Below are 18,322 nucleotides of genomic sequence, written 5' to 3' on the forward strand. Positions count from 1 at the left end.
AATTTCTATATTTTCACCATGGTCACAGTCCCTCACAGGCATCTGTATCTCCTTTTAGCAACCCCCCCCCCCCGCCCCCAGCTACTGGCTTTTCTTAAATATATTAGAGCAGGGGCACCATATGCTCCTCTACCTTTCTGTGCTGAAGCTTCAGACAGTCAAAGTTTTGGGTTTTCTCCCAGGTTTCAGAGCCAGCGATGATCAGCTGTGAGCAGCACACTGCAGCCCAAGGCCTCCTCCTTCACCAGGCCCCACAACATCCCTCCCAACCTCATCTGCGCTTCATTAGAATACATGCAAAGGAGGAAGCTCAGATAAGGATTCAGCCTGCAGGAGGAAAAGAGGCTGCAAAGAAATCCTACTCTGACTTCCCACCACCTGCACTGAGCCATCACCCCCCAGTGCTCTGCACTCAGTCCAGACAAACCCTCTCCCCTAGCCCTGAGGTCACATCCTGCACAGCATCCAGCACCCTGCCTGCCTGCTATCCAGCACTGCCCTCCTGTGCGCCACACCATGGGCACACAGACAAACAAGCTGCAGAGAGGCAAGCAGCGCTCACTGAAGGGCTCCGAGATGGAGGAAATAATCCCTGCCTGCTCTGGGGCACAAAGGTGTCAAAACTGCTACATCTAGCTTTTTGCAGCACCCAGGAAAGAAGGGTCTCATGGGAAAGACTCAAGAAAGCAGGGGACACAGCAGAAACTGTCTCACTTCAGCCTGCTCATTTCTACTTTATGCACAACTGAGCTCTGACTTGCAAATGTGAGGCAGGGAGATCAGAGAAAAACAGCAAAGCCAGGGACACGAAAACTGCTTTTTCTGCTTTTGCTCTTTCCTCATACAGCAGAGGAGATAGATTGAAAGCATTGCTCCCTTTCTGCATTGCCAGCTTGCCCATTAGCTCTCATTTGCTAAGTACATAGGTACCATTCCCAAATTCAGCCTCGGTCTCCAAGAGGAAGGTTCAGCTATGTGTGGCAGCTACACCCTACAAAGGAGGGCAGAGGAAAGATGTCCTCTCCTGTGCTCTGCCTGCAGAACTGCTTCTCTGCTCCAGGATGCTCAGGCCAATTTTGATATAAATCCAGAATAAAATAACAGTATATTAATCTCTGCCTGCCTCATTCCCTAACCCTTCACCACCTTCCCCCTCCCCATCTCCATTAATAGGATGGTCTTGTGGACAATCCGCTCTTGATTCAGCTATTTCCTGTGAAAGTTAATTAGAACAATAAACATTAAACAGCCCTGACCTCTTGAACAGTGTTCAAGTGGAGTCACTCAGGATGGATAAAGATTCCTTTATGAACCATGCAGTGGCAAAGATGTCCAGATCTCCACAAAAATCACATCTCTATTACTTCCAGATAAAAGCATATGAAGATGCAATTAATCCCACTGCATGTATCAGTAACCAGGAGTAGAAGATGCTGCAGCATTGACACAGCCAGTCCCTCAGAGCAGTGTACTCCAGAAAAACCCAGAGTAGACAGACATTTTCACACCCTTAACTCTGCCCAGAGAAGCGCCAACTGAAGCTTGTGACTGGCTCCTACCCTGAGCAGCACAGACCCAACTTAGGAAAGCACTTCCCAGTGGGCTCAGCCTAAAAAACACATGCTGACTCCCATGGAGCTCAGCAGGACCATTTCCTTGCTTGAAGCATCCTGCACATGCTGCAGGACTTAGCCACCTCACTTCAATCTGTTGAAAGTTTTGCAAGATTTGATCTTGCATGGTTAAGGAAAAAATCATATTAATGTGACCAAGTGTTCTTTAAAGATGGGTTTGACCATGTGGCTTCAATACCAGGCAAAGGTATATGCTGATCACCCCACATGCCCAACTCTGAGCCATGAACAGGCACAGAGAATGCCTTGGGATTTTCATTCCAGGGTACATTATATGAAAGCCTTCAGTAGCTTTTGAAGACAGCCTGATGAGTCCATGCTATTCATTAAGCTCAATGGAAACAAAAATCCTGTCTGACCCTTTGTTAAAATTACTCAGGGACCAGAGAGTCTATATATTCACACAACAATTGGTCTCCTTGCAAACTCTCAGAAAACAAGATCTGCATCCTAAGACAAAGCACTGAAACTGGGTCTTACTGGAACAAACAAAGCAGCAAAACCACAGTTTCATGGGCAAGGCACAAACCCTGCTTCACTGCGGAGTCACAACTGTTCTTTTCCCCAAGAAGGATGAGCCTTCAGAGATCATCTGCTTGAATGGGTCTGAGACAAGAGCTGCTGCTTACCGCTCCTTGTGCATGTAGCTATTTTGAGGCACACTGACAAGTATTTCCACGCGTGAGCTGGTCCTGTGCATGTTTCCGTGAGGAAGACTTTGAGGCTGTGACAGCTCTCCTGCTTCCATTCTGGCTGGAATGGAGACAGCAATTGATGCTTCTGAGGACATTTGCAGGCATCCAAAGTGACATCTGGAAGTCAAAGCTACATCTGGCACTGTATTTGTGAGTTTTCCAAAAGTACCTCAGGCCTGTATGCTTTTGGGCGGTGGGTGGAGGCAGAGCCACATCCACCTGGAGCACCACACATTGGCTTCCAGCCTTGCTTGGGAGTAGCACAGACAAACCTGGGAAAGTTAATGTTTAAAAATAACCATGCAGGCACTTAGGAGTTTCCCTTTCTGAAAGGCATCAAACTGCACCAAGGCAGTATAACTACTGCAGCTCTGCAACATGGGAATAGGGGTTCATGCTGTAGCTTTTCTTGCTAGATTTTATGCTCAGATGAATCTAGAAGATGGCAGGGCAAGGTTTCTTCTCCACTAGAAAGAGTTGGATAAAAGCCCTGCCTGGCCTTAGCTGAAAGAAGAGAGGGAGGAATGAATACCAGCAGCTGGTCCTTCCCACCACCATCACCACCAGCCTGCTCCCTCAAAGGTTAAACCCCAGCCAAAAGCACAATCCCTGCAGGCAGCACACCCACCCTGGGCATCAGCCCACCCAGCACAACAAGCAGAGAAGGGCCAGGCTATGGGTGCTGGGGAGCTCCAGGGCAGAAATGAGAGGTTTGCCTTGTTCTCTCTACAGCCCTAGGACTCTTGGCTGCCTCCTGGAGCATGAGCATTGGAGGCCAGGAGCTGCCTTCCTCCTGCATTAAAATTTTCCTGTTCCACTGGCACAGCTGGACTTATCCACTCTGCCATTACTGCATCATGCAGCCAGGCAGGGTTTGAACTCCCTCTTCCCTTCCACTGTCCCCATTTCCCCTCCTGTCACTGTAAAAGACTGCAACCTCCCCACGTATCCAGCACCTGCACACAGATGCAAGTCCATCAGCCCCCATAGGCAGAGAGGGGGGTAAACCCCTCTGAACGAGAAAACCAATGGCATACCATATATACCAGCTATAGCATGAGGCGGGGGCTGGGCTACAGCACCATTGCGCAGGGATGCACCAAAAAGAGCACCACAGCTTCCCACTCAGCCTCACAGCAGGGCCCTACACCGCACAGGGCATCATCCAGGCCCACACATTCCCCTGCTGCTCAGCTTGGTAATAGCTGGGGTGCCCCTGGCCCAAGCCAATAGATAACACAGGGAGGCACTTTAAATGGTTCTCAGACAAAGCTTGTTCAGGCAAAAAAAGGGATTTCCTACCCAGAGTTTCCCCATCGCTGCACTTACTCAAGGCTGGAGATGCAGAAGCAGCCTCTCTGCAAGACCCTCCAAGCTGCCCCATACCACAACCCCAGCACCACAAGTACCAGCGGACCTTCTGATGTCCTCTACCTCATTTCACACACCTCTGCTGTGGGGAAGCAGTACCAAAAAGCCTGCTCCAGCACCCAGTCTGCCTTTCCTGAATACTGAAGTCTCAAAAAGCAGGCTGTGCCCCTATATTTAAAGACTCTGTTGCAACCTGCCTGCACAGGTCCCCCAAATAAAATCAGCCAATAGAGCTTGCTTTTAGCCTATCCTCACTTGTGAGCACTTGGATCTTTGCACCTCTAATGGAGCTTGCTTGGTCCTGTGTGTGGCGTTTGGGAATTAAGGGAAACTTAGGGCTCCCATGTGGGCTTACAGTTCCTCCAAAGGCATGCAGGAAGCTATAAAAGCTCACGGATACTCTCTTACTTTATTGCAAGTCCACAAGGTAAACATAAGCTTCTTTATTTATCTAAAGGAGAGCATGCACTGCAGCTTGCAATGGATGCACTGGAGAGGAAGGGGTGTTCTTCCTCCGTATCACCAAAGTCATGAGCTATAATACACTTTGCAGATGTTACAGATGGGAATCTCAGTGAGACAGCTCCATCTGCGTTGCTCTCTCAGTCTGCCAGCTTCCCTTCTGGGTTGGAGGGGACCCTGCACTGTGCTCCAGTTAAGACGAGGTGCAGGAGCTCTTGAATGCTGGGCTGGTGGGATCTGTTTTATTTTGCTGTTTGGGTTTTTAGTGACACTGATCATTGCAAAAGAGAGAGAACAATCCTTTCCTGACCTGTGTTCCCATCATTCGACTTACTGTATGTTTTACACAGACAGAGGCAATGATTTTAACGTCCCAGTGAAAAAGCCGTCAGAATGAATCAGCCTCAAAGGGCAGACTTTAGTGATGGTTTCTCCTCCCAGGCACAGCCTGGCCAAGGAAAACTGATTCAAGCACTGCACATACACACGTGTGTGCGCACCACTACCCCTTTTTTTCCAACCTTTTGAAACATCCTTCAAAACCCAGTTCCTCAAGATGGGAATGTGGGGAGCCACATGTATGGGGCATGCAGCTGAGCTTCTCCTGTGGATGTGCTGCTGCGAGAAAGGGAGAAAGGGCAGCCCTACACAGAGAAGCCAGCATGACATGATAGGAGATGAGCGCTCTGAAGCCATCAGAGTCTCTGCAGAGATAAGCTGAGAAAAGCCATGAGCTACATGAGCAGAGCTGACATCTGCCCCCTGGGTGGGTACCTAATGAACGGAGACATTGTCCATTTGGGGAGATGAAGTAAAGTTAAAAGATTTCCAAGCTGACACCTTGTAGTCTCCATCAGTATTCCTGTCGGAAACAGCACTGCAAGGCGAATGGGCATGGGGGAATAGAAACCCAGCCTCCCCCCAGGGTCTGCAGCAAAGTGGGTAAGCAGGCCGGGGCAAAGGGATGCAGAGCTATCAGCTAGCTAGCTCAGCATCTCATCACTGCATTCCCCCCGCCAGGAACTCCCCGCTGCAATTTTCTGCCACATTACTGAGCTGGAAGAGAAACCAGTGCTTTGTGCAAGCTGCCCCAGGAATGCATTGGGAACATCCTCATGGGGAGACTGGTGTGGATCCAGCGCAGTTGCATGCCTGCTGAAAAGGCAATGGCACCAGGAGACAGCGTTCCTGGGGCCCACCTGGCCCAGGGAACTCACGCATCCAGCTCTTTCCAGTAGCTTGGGTGCAGCAGCCTGCTAGACTCCCCCATCTCGGCTCAGGTCTGGGCACAGGCAAAGGCTCTCATGTCCCTAAGCACCCATTGGCACCAGTGTGCCCTTCAGCACCAGCCAGGTCCAGCAACCTTGGCCAGTCCACGTGTGGGCTGGGCTGGGGCTGGTGCTGGAGCAGCGCGGGAGTAGGACGGTGCTCAGCATGCCTCCGTCTCCACGCCACGGAGGCCAGCAGAGGCATGGGGGGAAGCGCCAACCCCTGGCACCACCCCAGAGCCCGCTCCCTCCTCCTCTGCCCCTGCTGCTTCCGCAAACCTAGTTCAGTCAGGCTGTATAAATCCACCCTCTGCAAGCTCACTTGTTATTAACTCTTTTTTAACTTACCTCCAGCCTCTTTATTATCTGGCACCTTAAAGAGCATCTGGTGATGAGATGGGATTGACAGAGTGGAGCATGAGGAAAGGGGGGGTCACTTGTCTCCCCTATCATTTTTCTCAGTAAGAGCTCCAGAAAACACTGACATTAAAACGCTTGTAAAGGTTGCCTAATAATGCCCCTCGTCAATTTACCCTCAAAGTCCTTGCAGGCCCATCCTGGGTCTGTCTGGGAAAGCTCACTTCTTTCATGCCCCATGAAGGTGCTTTCCTTTCTTAAGCCTCTCGTCCACTCATTAGCCTACTTTACCAAAGATTGAGGATTTTTTCCCAGGGAAATGCTCTCTCTTAGCCCTTTCCAGCTTGGGGGAGACCCTCTAGCATCTGCAATGCTTTCTGCCAGCTAACACAAGCTTTAAAAAAACCCTGTCATCTTTGTTAGTTCTTTGTATAGTTTTCATCAACTCCATCAACAAATAAACATCTGCAGTAAATCTGGGGTATAAAACATCACTATCAGGATTTTTACCCTTATAGGTGTGGGATTGTTTGCTACCTTCCTAAACATGTAGTCAGGGATGCCCTGTCCCTGCCTTGCTCAGAGCAATCATCTCCTGAATGTGCCTTTCAACAAGGCGAGATATTTGAACCCCTGTCTGTAAGACAAAGATGCTTTTCTCCTCGTACCAACTTTTCATCCCTCCTACCAACTTTTCAGCCTCTTTCCTTACAATGTGGCTACCCCGCTTACAGGATTTGCTCCTTCTTTTGGTGTGGGTCATGTCTCATCAGGTTGGAGCTCCACAGATAGCCCCATTTGCGTTCTGTGGTCTCTAACTGCCATGGCAAAGCATGCATCACCCACAAACTGGAGCAGCTCTGGTTCATTAGTGCTCTGAAACCATTGCAGAAAACTCTGAATGAGGGTAGGCCTGGAAGCAGCCTCCCAAAACACACGCTTTCCCTGGGATCACTTTGATCTAGCACTTTACTTGCGCTTTGGTCCCTCAGTGCAGGCATGGTGGATATTGCTGTGTTATATCCTGTCCCATCTTTAGGACATTAGCCAGGAAAATGCCCACCTGCAGCCAGCAAGCAGGAGATTGTGCTGAGGGCCAAGGAAGTATCTTGTCCTGGTGCACAGTGCAGGAGATGTGCACAAAGCAAAAGTGATGCCCTTGGAGAGGAGGTGTGTCTTCAGGACCAAAACCTTGTGTGCAGCCACATGGGTGCATAGCAAACATGCGGTCATGATCTACAACCCTGCTGAGCCTCAACTGGTGGGGAACAGGAGGCAAGACACGGCCTCTGTGAAGGCCTTGGTGCACGGGCCACTTGCAAGGCCACCACAGACCTTATCAGAGAGCATCGCTGGGATGTGTGTGCTTTTCCACCACGTGAGCTCTGGGAGGGCTTTTCACCCAGTACCTGAAATAGATTGTGGCTGCCGGCTTTTGCTCCCTCTCCTTCAGTGAAGGCTTTGCTTGTCACTTCGATTCTTCCTAAGCCCTTGTTCCTTGGGAGCACCGGCCACCTGGGGCCACGTGAGCGGCTGCTGGGATGGCTCGCAGCATGGCAAGGCGCAGTGAGGGAAGCCCTGGGACTGGAGAGGGGCTGGCGGGCCTCAGCTCGAACAGGCAGAGCATGGGAGGAAGGCAGAGCCGGCCCTGGGGATGGTGGTGGTGCTCACGGATGCCAGCAACCTGCACAAGAAGTACATGCCTGCAGCCCCAAGGCGGCTGCGCTCTCCCCTGACAATCCACACTTCTGAGGGAAGCTGGGCACAAACCCACCCGCAGCTTCACCTTGGGTGCAGGAACAGCACGCTGGGGCCAGTGGGGCCAGTACAAAGGGGCCAGGTTTGGGAGGACCTCACAGTCCATGCCTGGGGGTCAGCCCCAGCTTGACAGCTAAACAACATGTGCCGCTTTCAGCTGCTGCTGACATAAGCACAGATGGACAGGGCCGCTCTGCCCTTTGCCTTCCCAGTGCCAAAGGGGTACTGGGTGAGTCCAGGAAGCAGAGAGACAGCCCAATAAATCAGCACGGTCTGTCTCTAACTGGGGAAGTGACCGGCAGAGTGGACCGAGGGCTCGGGAGGCCATACCACCACCAGCATCAGGACTGATTCCAGCAGAGCGCAGAGAGCAAGCTGTGGTCGGTCCCAGCCTGCCACTGACACAAGCAGCACAGCGCCGGGGAGGAAATGCAGCAGTGGAGCCGGGGTGCGTGCGTGTGAGCACATCGTGATCTGGGCCCTGCAGACGGCGGTTGCTGCTCTTCCCGGGAGATGCAGGGCACCGGTTTGTAGTGACCTGCTAGACGCGAGCAGATGGAGCAACCTCAAATCCTCCTGTAAGCCAGGCAAGGGAACTAATCTTTTAGAGGACAAATCAGTTGGCAAGGGGGAAGCTCAGCGTTTGGCTTTTTCTCCGTCTTTAAGCAAAAACTGATGGTGCTTTTCAGACGGTTTCAGAGCAATGCTTTTTTTTTCCTGTGAGTTAAAAGCAATGCTAGCAATGCCTGGCCAGGGCTTTTACTTCTTACAGGCCTCAAAACGTCACAGTCATTGTCAGCACATTGGTGAAGGATATGCTGCATCCCTTGACCTGCAGATATTCAGTAAGGCCAGGAGCTCCTTAAGAAAATCTAATTCCTGACCACCGTTAATCTCATTTTACCTGGAAGTTCAAGGAGAAGACACGCTGTGGTGAAAGGCATCTCTGCAGGCTGTTCTGAGAGGATCCTCAGCTTTTTCCTTCTCTTGGTCCGAAAGCTTTTGTGTAATGGTTTCCTTGCTATTTCCTTCTGTTTAGTCAAGTGCCAACCCAGGAAATGCACCCCAAAGCCAGATCATGGTAACAGTTATCCTATGGGCTCCAAATGCGTACACCAAAAACCCAGCAATCACATCACACAGACTGGCTCTGCTTGACCTACACAGTCCTATTTTTCACCTGGGGGAATAGATGAAAACAGCACACGTGTGACTAGATCAAGATGATAACAGGAAAACAGGGCTCTTGGGAGCGAGTCAAGAGGTCTGCAGAGGAGCTGAAGGAAAGGCTGGCCAAATGGCAATGAGCAGGCAGGTGTGAGGCAAAGCCCAGAGCTGAGAATAACTTAGCTCATCACAAGCACTTGGGATCCAGCCCCCTGTGCCACACTGGAGGACGGAGCAAAGCGAGTTGGGGACAGCTGCCACGCTCTGCTCTTCTTGCTGGCAACCCTGTCTGCCACCAGCTTTCAGTGTCTCCTGGAGGGACCCCACTGCTGTGGCTTGCAGGGCAGGGATCATGAGACACTACAGCTGAAGCACAAACACTCATGCTGCAAAGGGTGGAAGAGGAAGCTCTGGGGTCTTGTGCCCCACAACGGGCATCAGAGTTCCTGGTGGAACTGGTAGAGCCCTGGTTGTTTCTCATTTTGAGACAAGCAGATACTGCTTCTAGGTCACAGCGAGCTAAGCAATAAGTGCCCTACATAGGGAGATAAGGCAGATGCTTTTGTACTTGGGGAGAACCACATCTGGCAAGTTTTTAAAACTTCCAAAGCATTGCCCGGCCCCTGTCTCTGGCCACAAAGCTCTGCAGTTTTGCTGTACTTGAGAAATCCTTGGTGGGATTAGGCAGCATTAGGAACTGCCCCCAGGATAAAAAGTACAGTATACAAAGGAATCCAAAATCCTTTTTTGCCCTTATGGAAAGACAAGGATTAGGTCCATTAGACCAGGCTATTTTGGGTCATTGGGAGGGGATTTGGAGAGTCAAACATGCTGATGCACTCTCCAAATCATGGAAATTACTAAAAGGATTAGGAGTGACGTAACAAGCTGATTTCAAACCACAATTATGTACCAGCCCTAATAACACCTAGTCAAGGCATTAGCAGAGCTGAGCTCTAGCTGAAAAAAGTCACTGGCAGATCACTGGGACACAGCATGTAGCTTTACCACCTGAAGCCACACACACCTCATGCAGATGGAGAGTCACTTAGAAGAACTGGGAGGTGTTTCTTTCCAAAATACCTGAGAACAAAGATCAGCCTGAGGATCTAACGGGGGTTTTGATGCTGCAGGATGTCTAACCTCGTGCTGGGGTGGCTTTGCAGCGGAGGGCACCATGACAGAAGGCTCCTTGAGCCTGGATTTGGGCACATGGCCCACCCCTGTTCTCTGGGCCATTTCCAAGAAGCAAACCCCCTCTGCTTCATTTTACTTCTGCTCTGGGGGAAAATGAGAATATGGAAGTCAGCAAATTTGCTGCCCTTCTCCAGTTTTCTTTCTTTCTTTTTTCTTCCTTCCATCCTTTTTTATCATTGTCCCTCTTCCCTTGCTTAAGGGCTGACAAAATTACTTCTGCCTGCTTGCAAAAGAAAAACAACTTGCCAAATATTCTCAGTTTTACTCCCAAAACTCTGGGGTGTTTTCTAGCAGTATCAGGGAGCGTCGCTGATGATATGCATTTTAGCTCTCATAATCACTTGAAAGAAGAAGGCTGCAATCCAGAGGATAAGAGCAAGGGCTTAGCTGAGACCATATGGATTGAGACATATAGCATTCAGATATGGTTTACATCCTAGTCTCCTGAAGGAGTAACACAGGCACCAAATAGTCCAGCAACTAAGTAGCCGGAGTAACCATGGAGGTTGGTAAAGTCCTGGCCGAGGCATGAGATGCTTCTGCATGGCACAGCATCAGCTACACCATCACGCTGGACCACCACCAAGGACCGTGTTACAGGGACTGAGAGCTGGCTGGCTCCAAAGCAGTGTCACTCAGGGCTGATGTTTGCTCCCCAGAGGGGTCTGCAGGAATGAGCTGAGCACTTGGACCAAAGGGAGATAAAAATGTGAAACCAGGAGTGTTAAATACATGGATAATGCCTGTATTGGCAATAAAAGGAGGGAGAACAAAGACAATGGGGCTTGCTTGGAAAGCCAGACCCATAACCAAATCAGCAGGTGCAATGAAATGTCCTGGAAGAGTACCGTACTAGGCCTGAGCTATCAGTCACTCCACCAGGATCACAACCACCAAAGGATGTGCAGTAAAAATAGGCAGCTTCAGGTACCTCACTCACCTGTCCTCCACCATGCACCAAATGTAAGGCAGAGCAGGGCCAGGCACAAAGTCAGCTTGGAGAAAGGGGTCAGAAAATTCACCAAGAAGCAACTCTCGATTTAATCAGAACTCATTTGGTCACTCACCTTGAGCAACCTGCCCTCGCTTTGACATTAGCCCAAGGGTTGGACTAGAGACCTCCAGAGGTGCTTCTAACCCAGCTCTCTGTGCAGAAGCAGTCACTGCAAAAAACAGACATCAGAGCGTGGGGGGGTCCTCCACATACAAAATTGCTTTTTCACACTGCAGCTGGTGACAGAGGAACTTGCTCCCACCACACGTTGCAAAGGCCAAAAATATGTTTGGGGTCCAAAGGGGCTCACATCCGTCCATGGACACTAAACCTAACCATCCAGATATGGCTTTGGATCCTGGGAACGTGGAACCTGGAGACTGCTGCTGGGACCAAGGAAGGAGATTAAGGGAAGGCTCATGCTATATGTGCTCCCTGCACTCCTTCCTACGCATACCTGTGATCCTGCTGCCTGCTGGCAGAGACAGGGACCGGTACCTTCTCCATCCATCGACACTGGATGGAAAATAGGGCTGCTTCACTAGCTGGAGCCTGGACTCTGTTGGACTTCACTGGGCTTGGGTGCTCGGTCCATGCATGGAGCCATGCCAGCTGGCGTTATCCCATCAGCAACCTTTCCAATGGCAGAGCCAGCTGCCCTCCCACTGGCTTTGCTGCAAACAGAACTGGGATCCTTGCTAGCAGCATTTTCCATGGCTTGCATTGAGGAACTAAGCATATATGTGAGAGTTCCCAAAATCCTCTGGAGGAGTAGCACATTTCCAGATGGGGAAACTGAATCATGGAGTGGTCCAGACAAGCAAGGTGTATAAAGAGATCACGCTATGTGGATTTTTCAACAGGGACAAAAGAATGCAGCACCAAAACCCATGCCACGTTTATGCAAGTATCCTGAAAAAAAGCCCAGACCTAAAGAGAGGTGAGGTGCTTGCCAGGCCTATCCTGGGCACACAGAACAGCCCTTCACTGGGAAAACCTGCTGCTAAAATCCTGGACCCACTTCTCTCCCAGTTTCTGCAGTGGGCTCTGCTCATCCGCCTGGCATTAACATGCCTCGTGTGAATCCAGGGCAGTCATTTGTAAAGAGCAAATGTTTCAGGGAAGGGATTTTTTTTTCCTCCAGGAATTAAAAAGGTCATTTCAACACAGTCACTAGCAAAATGCTGCCACCTGACCTGCGGGAATACTGTGGGATTAAGGAAAGTGCCTCTCCTTTGGTCCTGCACAGCTGGGGTTTGTCTCAGACCAGGGCAGGATCATCCTGGCCCAGAATCAGAGTACACAGGGATGGGGAAGGACTGGGCAGGGTCAAGACACACCAGCACAGCTCTCACAAAGGCAAGGGATTTTTTCAGGCCCAACACTGCTAAACTCAGGGTTCAGTTTAGCAGAGGACACAAGCAGGGCCGGTGTTGATCACCAGTGCCCCTCTGAATGCTGAAACCCCACCCACAGATGCAGCACCCACTTCCCACAAGATCCACATCCTAACCATAGCATCTACAGGCAATGGGAGTGGGAATCATCTGCTCCCAATGGACAAGGATTCAGGCATGGAAAGGGGATGCAGCAGGGAAAAGAGCCATGCGTGGAGGAGAGGGTGACTGTGCCTGTACATTATTCCTAGGCCAGCAGCTGCCAGCAGCCCAGAGGAGAGGGCATTATCCAAGTATCAAATGTAGGTCACCACTCGAGGAGAGAGGGGAGGCATTTCTAGTGCAGTTCAGCTTGGAAATTCAGCTGGCACTTGGCGCTGATGTGCCAGGTGGCCTCCCGCCACAGCTTAATGTCATCCAGAAAAGGCAGCGGTGGTGGAGTGGGATCTCCTTGGAGGTGTCAAGGATCCGCAGGGCTGTTTCTCTGCACCTCGCCATACACGTACCATCCTTCCCATCAGATGCTTGCACCTGGCCCCAGCCACCCTGCAAGAGCCCTCTCCATGCTTCTGCTTCGGTCCTCTCACGTCTTCCCAAAGGCTGCCCAGCTTCATGCACCTCTGGAGACAGAGCCACCCATCCAGTGCTAGCACAGTGGGAAGGATGCCTGGGTTCCTCTGCGAGGACCTGTAGGGAGAGGCTGGCTGCACCAGGCTGTGAAGACGTCCATGCTGGGCAGTGAGGTGGGTGCTTGGGGAGTGGAAGGAGCGTGTCTTGCTGCAAGGCTGCTGGGGCAGGAGCAGGGACCCCAATCCTGAGCAGTCCCCAAAATATCCTCCTCCTTCCCTGCTTTTGCTCAGCAGCCAGCCTGTCTCTGTACTTGCTGTCCCCACTAGAGGACCCCTGTGACTGTCTCTGCTCTCTGCTCTGCAAGAGGACATGGCTCAGCTGTAATTTCCAATGGGAGGCTGTCAAGCACAGAAGTTCAATTGGAGGAAAAAACAGTCTCTGTGCTCTACATTGCAGAGACAGCACAGGTCCCCAGACCCTGCATTTCATTCCCTCTCTCTCACAGCCCCTGCTAAGACCCTAGAGTCCCTGATACAAAGCATCCAAAATAGCTGGATCACGATGATCTTCCCCAAAGCTATGAGATTTCAGAAACTCAAGGATTTTGCCTGCTAGCTTTCAGCATCGCAGTTTGCCAGGCTTCCTCCATGCTGCAGGGTACGGATGCTTTCACAAAATGGCCATGGGCTCCAGGAGCTGGGGCTGTGGAGAGTGTCATCTGGACTGCCGAGAAGCCAGCAGCATCTTCACAAAGAAGAGTTTCATTTCAGGGATACCACAAAGTCTCATTTCCATACCTCCCCAAAACATTGGCTTCATGTTATCAATAAAATAAATGCCTTTAAATAGTGAGTCACTTCAGTATTTGAACAAAGAACAGAGAATCACAGAGAGATTCAGGCTGTGAGCATCTCTGGAGGTCCCCTGTTCCATCCCTGTCCCAAGCAGGGTAACCCCAGAGCCCGATTAGGTTGCCTGAGGCTTTGCCCGGTGGAAATTATTTTGCCCTGAAAACTCAAAATTTTTTCCCACACCCCTCAGGTCTTTGCCTGTATTTTGGGGGAGAGGTCTCTTGTGGGAAGTCACAAATACAAAGATGGCTGCAGTGAACATGATTCTCTCAAAGACAAAAAAAAGGGAGGTGAATTTAGGTTTCGCTATTCAGACCTGCCCATTGTACCCCACTGTGCTGGAAATTCAGGAGAGACACCACTTCCCGAGACGAAGAGATGCAGGAGGCATGATTACTATGTGCATCTCTTGCATTTTATTTTGCCCCATAATCTTGCTACATTTCAGCCTTCAGAGCTCTGCTCCTGCAAGCAGGAAAGACTCAGCAACGGCACTAGATGGCAACCCTGCACCACAGACCAGTTCTGCAGGGCTCTGCTCCCCCCCAGGCAGGGCCAACACTGGACCAAACAGCACCTCCAGCTTCAGGGGCATCTCCCCACCAAAGGAGCCACAGTCCTTGCCAGGGCCAAACCTTAATTTTCCTTTTCCTGGCATTTACAGAGGCAATGGTGGATCATGCCTCCCCTGCTCCCTGAGATGCAAATATGTTTCTTCTTAAGTGGAGACCATCACTGGCACTTTTCCTGCCAGGGTGATGTTTCTTACTGATGGCTGTAGTGCCTGTGGATGCACCAGCCATGGCGGTGTGGCCAGGCCAGCCTTGGAGATGAGAAAGGGAAAGGTGACAGATCATATGGAAAGAAAAAATAGACAAGAAGGTACAGAAGCTGGCAGGACTGACATAAGAACTGAAACCCAGATGCCCAGTATATACCTGCCATTTCCCCCAAATAAGCCCCCAGCCTGTTGTTGGAGAAGCTGTTTCATCTCCTGCTGGAGCCACTTCCAGCAAGGAGAAAGTCCCTTCTGGGGAGCCGGCATATGCTGGGGCATGGGCACATCCCAGGTCCAGCTGAAAGAGCCAGCTGGGTGCCTGAAGCCTTGGAAAGTGCCTTCTCGGCTGGGAGCTGGACCCTGGGGCCCGCGACGTGTGTATACTGCAGTAGTGTCCAGCTGAAGAGCCAGCAGCCTAGGGGTCCCAAGGAGGAGGGAAACCCTGTCCGTCAGTATCACACTTTCTGTAGGAACTGCCCCAAAGAATCTGGCCAAAAGGTGCATCTCTGAATATCTGCACTTTTATATCCCATGGAAGTAGGAAAACCAGATGTGTTATGTACAAGAACCACTGCAGAGCTCTCATAGCTTGCTGCCAGTGTATAAAAGAGATGTTTAAGTGCTAAGTGCCATGTAAGAGCAATCTCTCTTCCCTTCAGTCCTTCTCTGCACCTCGCACCATGGGAATCCACCTGAACAAGGCGATCTGCACCCAGAGCTGTGGGTGTTCTCGAGTGCCCACTCCCCATTTATGCAGGACCACCATAACCACCTTCCTGCTGCACCAGGACTCCCTGATACCCCCCAGCACCTTCTCTGCTGCTCAGAGAGACCTATGGCCTCTGGAGCAGGACACATTTTTCTCCACAATCCTTTGCAGGCTGGACTTTAATAATAGCTAGCCATATAAATAAACAGCTGAAGCACTGGTGTTTTGTAAAGAAGGAGCATGAGCCAGAGCCTTGAAGTGTTACCCTGTTACCCTGACATATATAAAAATGTTAAGTCCTTCCTTTTCTCCTTTCAGGAGCAGAACAGGCTGCGCTGTCTCTGCACTGCCTTTGAGGTGGCTGAGCAACCAGCAGGCTCAACACCCAGTGGTGACCTGTGGCAAACATCACCCACAAATCAACCAGCTTCCTAACATTACCTGCACAGGAGGGGAAGGGACCAGGTGGCTACACACCATTGCTCAGCAGTGTGGAGCTCATCCATCCTGGGCTTCCCACCAGCATGCCCCGACCTGTGCCAAGGAGGGATTTTGCCACTGTCAGAGCAGCATCCCCTGGGCCATCCTGGCAGGCCAGGAGCCTCCAAGGGGCTGCAGGTCTTCCCTGCCTCCTTACCCTTGGAGCCGGTCCCCTGGGCAGAGCAACTCGGAGGCACATTTGGTGGCGTTAGGAAGTTTGTGGTGCGGCTGGCCCAGCAGCTCTTGCCCTGCAGAAAAAAAGAGGCATGAGAGTCAGGCTTTGTTGCTGTCAAGATGGTGTCACTGACAGTGTCTTCTAAATAAAATGCTGCTATGCAATGCAAGGCACTCTGCTGCTCAGCAGCAACCCCCCCCCCCCAAATAATGGAAGGAGACCGCCCTAAAAACAGAGATGTGTGCCCACAATGCAGGGGGATCTGGGTTACAGAGCAGGTGAGAGGGGGCAGAGCCCACATTTGCACAGGGTGGGAGATTTCAAGGTGATAGATAGTCTAAAAAGCTTTAACACAGAGGATGAAGGAATCAGACTGTGTGCTGGGACACACTGCTCTGTTGGTGGCCCCGGGGCAGCGAGCGTTTAGCTGAGAAGACAGGAGTGCTTTTGCCTCTGCTGTCTTGGAGCGCACCTGGGCAGCACAGGCTTGGCCTGCAGGCACTGGAGGAGGGGGGACACATCTCACCTTGGCGATGGGCTGTCCTGGCATCTGCAGGGGCAGAAAGGGGTACGTGCCCAGACGGTCTGAGATCGAGCTTAAAATGCCTCCCGTGACCGCTTTCATCGTTTGCGGGAGGAAATACCCACAGCCTGTCAGCGGGGACTGGCAAAAGTGCCCCTACGCACTGCAACAACGCCTTTCATCTGTTTGCTCCATCGTGGCAATTTCAATCATTGATGAAGAGGATCCGACCACTCAGCCGATTGCACAAACTAGCAGACTCTGCTCGGAGAGGGGCAGAACGGTAGGGAAGGGCCATTAGCTTGTCTAAGGGCCATGTTATTAAAACCCGCTTGGCCATGGTGACACGGAGCTCCCTGTGCCATCAGGGCTCGGTACTGGCATCTCAGAGGATGGGACAGTACCTCAGGTTTTCATCTAAAATGAGGGGCAGCTGCTTCGCTCCTTGCACCGCTTACCTCCGAGCGTGGGACCACCCTGGGACAGGTACAGAGACCCGCACTCACCCGGCCCCAGCTCCAAGCACCCAGCCCTGGCTTCGGGGTGCCTCTGCTTGGGGCAGGGATTGGGGCAGAGACCTCTATGAGTGCCCCCAGGCCGGGGCCATCTGTGGGTCTGGGTTTCCATGAGTGAGGCTTGTGTCCGCATGCTGGGGGCGTTTAATTATTCCAGAGAAAGATAAGCTGTTAGCCATTCCCAGCTTTACTGGAAGAAACCACAACTGCAGCTCTTCCAGATGTGTGCTTCCACAATTAAACTCCTAATGTCCAACAGAGAGACATCCCAGAGACTTATCGCCACTTAGCTTCTCTCTAATTTAATATTATACCATCAGATTCAAATCAAGCAGGTTAATATCAAATTATCAGGTTCGTTTGAAACAATCCTCCTATGAGCACCATCTAATAATCTGTGGAAAGGGCCCATCTACCTAATGGTGGTTGAGATTTCAAGTTGTACCAGTCACTGGCCACTTTTGAATATTTATGGGGGAACGGCAAACTGTGCAAGTAAAAAAGATGCACATAACAGTAAGAAACCTCTTCTAGTTATTCACTCCCCTCTACAGCCAGCAACCTAACTGACAATATTAGAAATAAGCAGAGTCTTCAATAATGTCCATTTGCAGCAACACATTGCTCATGTTTCCTAGTGCAGTGGTTAAGTTAATATTTTTAAACAGCTTTTAAGAAAAGCCCAACTTTTGGGGATGCTGAAGTGGGAACAGACAGAAAATCACCTTTTAAACCAGAGAGCATTCACCAGCATCAAATACACACACCCCACAGTTATGGGGCTAGCCCCACACCTTCTTAGGGAAGCAAACTGAAACCACATGCCAAAAGTCTCTGTTGCTGCCAGTCTCACAGCCTCAAGCAAAAACAACTCAGGCCTGAAAAGTTCATGATTTTTGAGTCACTGTTGCTATTTTGCTTTAGTTTTTGAGGCCTTCAGCATGTCTGTGGGTTGCACTTTCAAACCTGGCTTGAAGGACCCTGGGAAACATATGGCTGCTTTGATGCCCTGCAACAAAAGGCTCGATTTTGAGTGCCCTGAGCCTGGGGGTTTAATTGGTGGGGCTCCATCATCCATGTCCCTGCCTTGCACATCGACAGGTCATATAATAATAACAGACAGACAGAGCTGCTCAGGTCACAGTAAAACCAGACGATGCGTAGCTTTTTGTGTGACCAAAAGTGCTGACTTTGTTGCAGGAGTAATCAGAAGCTCCCATGGCCCACAGCCTGCAGTGTGTGGGCAAAGCCCCTGCAAATCCCAGCAGCTTCACCAACCGGAGAGAGGCCGAACGCTGGTGCATTATTTATTATTCCTCCTGTTAAAAGCTTTAGTCACTCAACCAGAGAGATGCAGCAGTACTCTGTAATTCAGGCAGCTGTGCTCATGGGCAGCGCATAGGCTGCCAGGGCTTTTGCAA

The 18,322-nt window shown here is 50.9% G+C and overlaps 1 protein-coding gene across 8 annotated transcripts in view; it reads right to left on the reverse strand.

The window, feature by feature from the left end:
* The window catches only part of PCBP3 (poly(rC) binding protein 3), a 96,187-nt gene that overhangs the window by 70,701 nt on the left and 7,164 nt on the right, over positions 1-18,322 (reverse strand). For all 8 annotated transcript variants that reach the window (XM_064515459.1, XM_064515453.1, XM_026107411.2 and 5 more), the window contains exon 2: positions 15,846-15,936. The gene's annotated coding sequence lies outside the window, so the exon portion shown is untranslated. The remainder of the gene's footprint in view (positions 1-15,845; positions 15,937-18,322) is intronic.

This window comes from Dromaius novaehollandiae, chromosome 7 (genome assembly GCF_036370855.1).
Source record: "Dromaius novaehollandiae isolate bDroNov1 chromosome 7, bDroNov1.hap1, whole genome shotgun sequence".
Lineage (NCBI taxonomy): Eukaryota > Metazoa > Chordata > Aves > Casuariiformes > Dromaiidae > Dromaius > Dromaius novaehollandiae.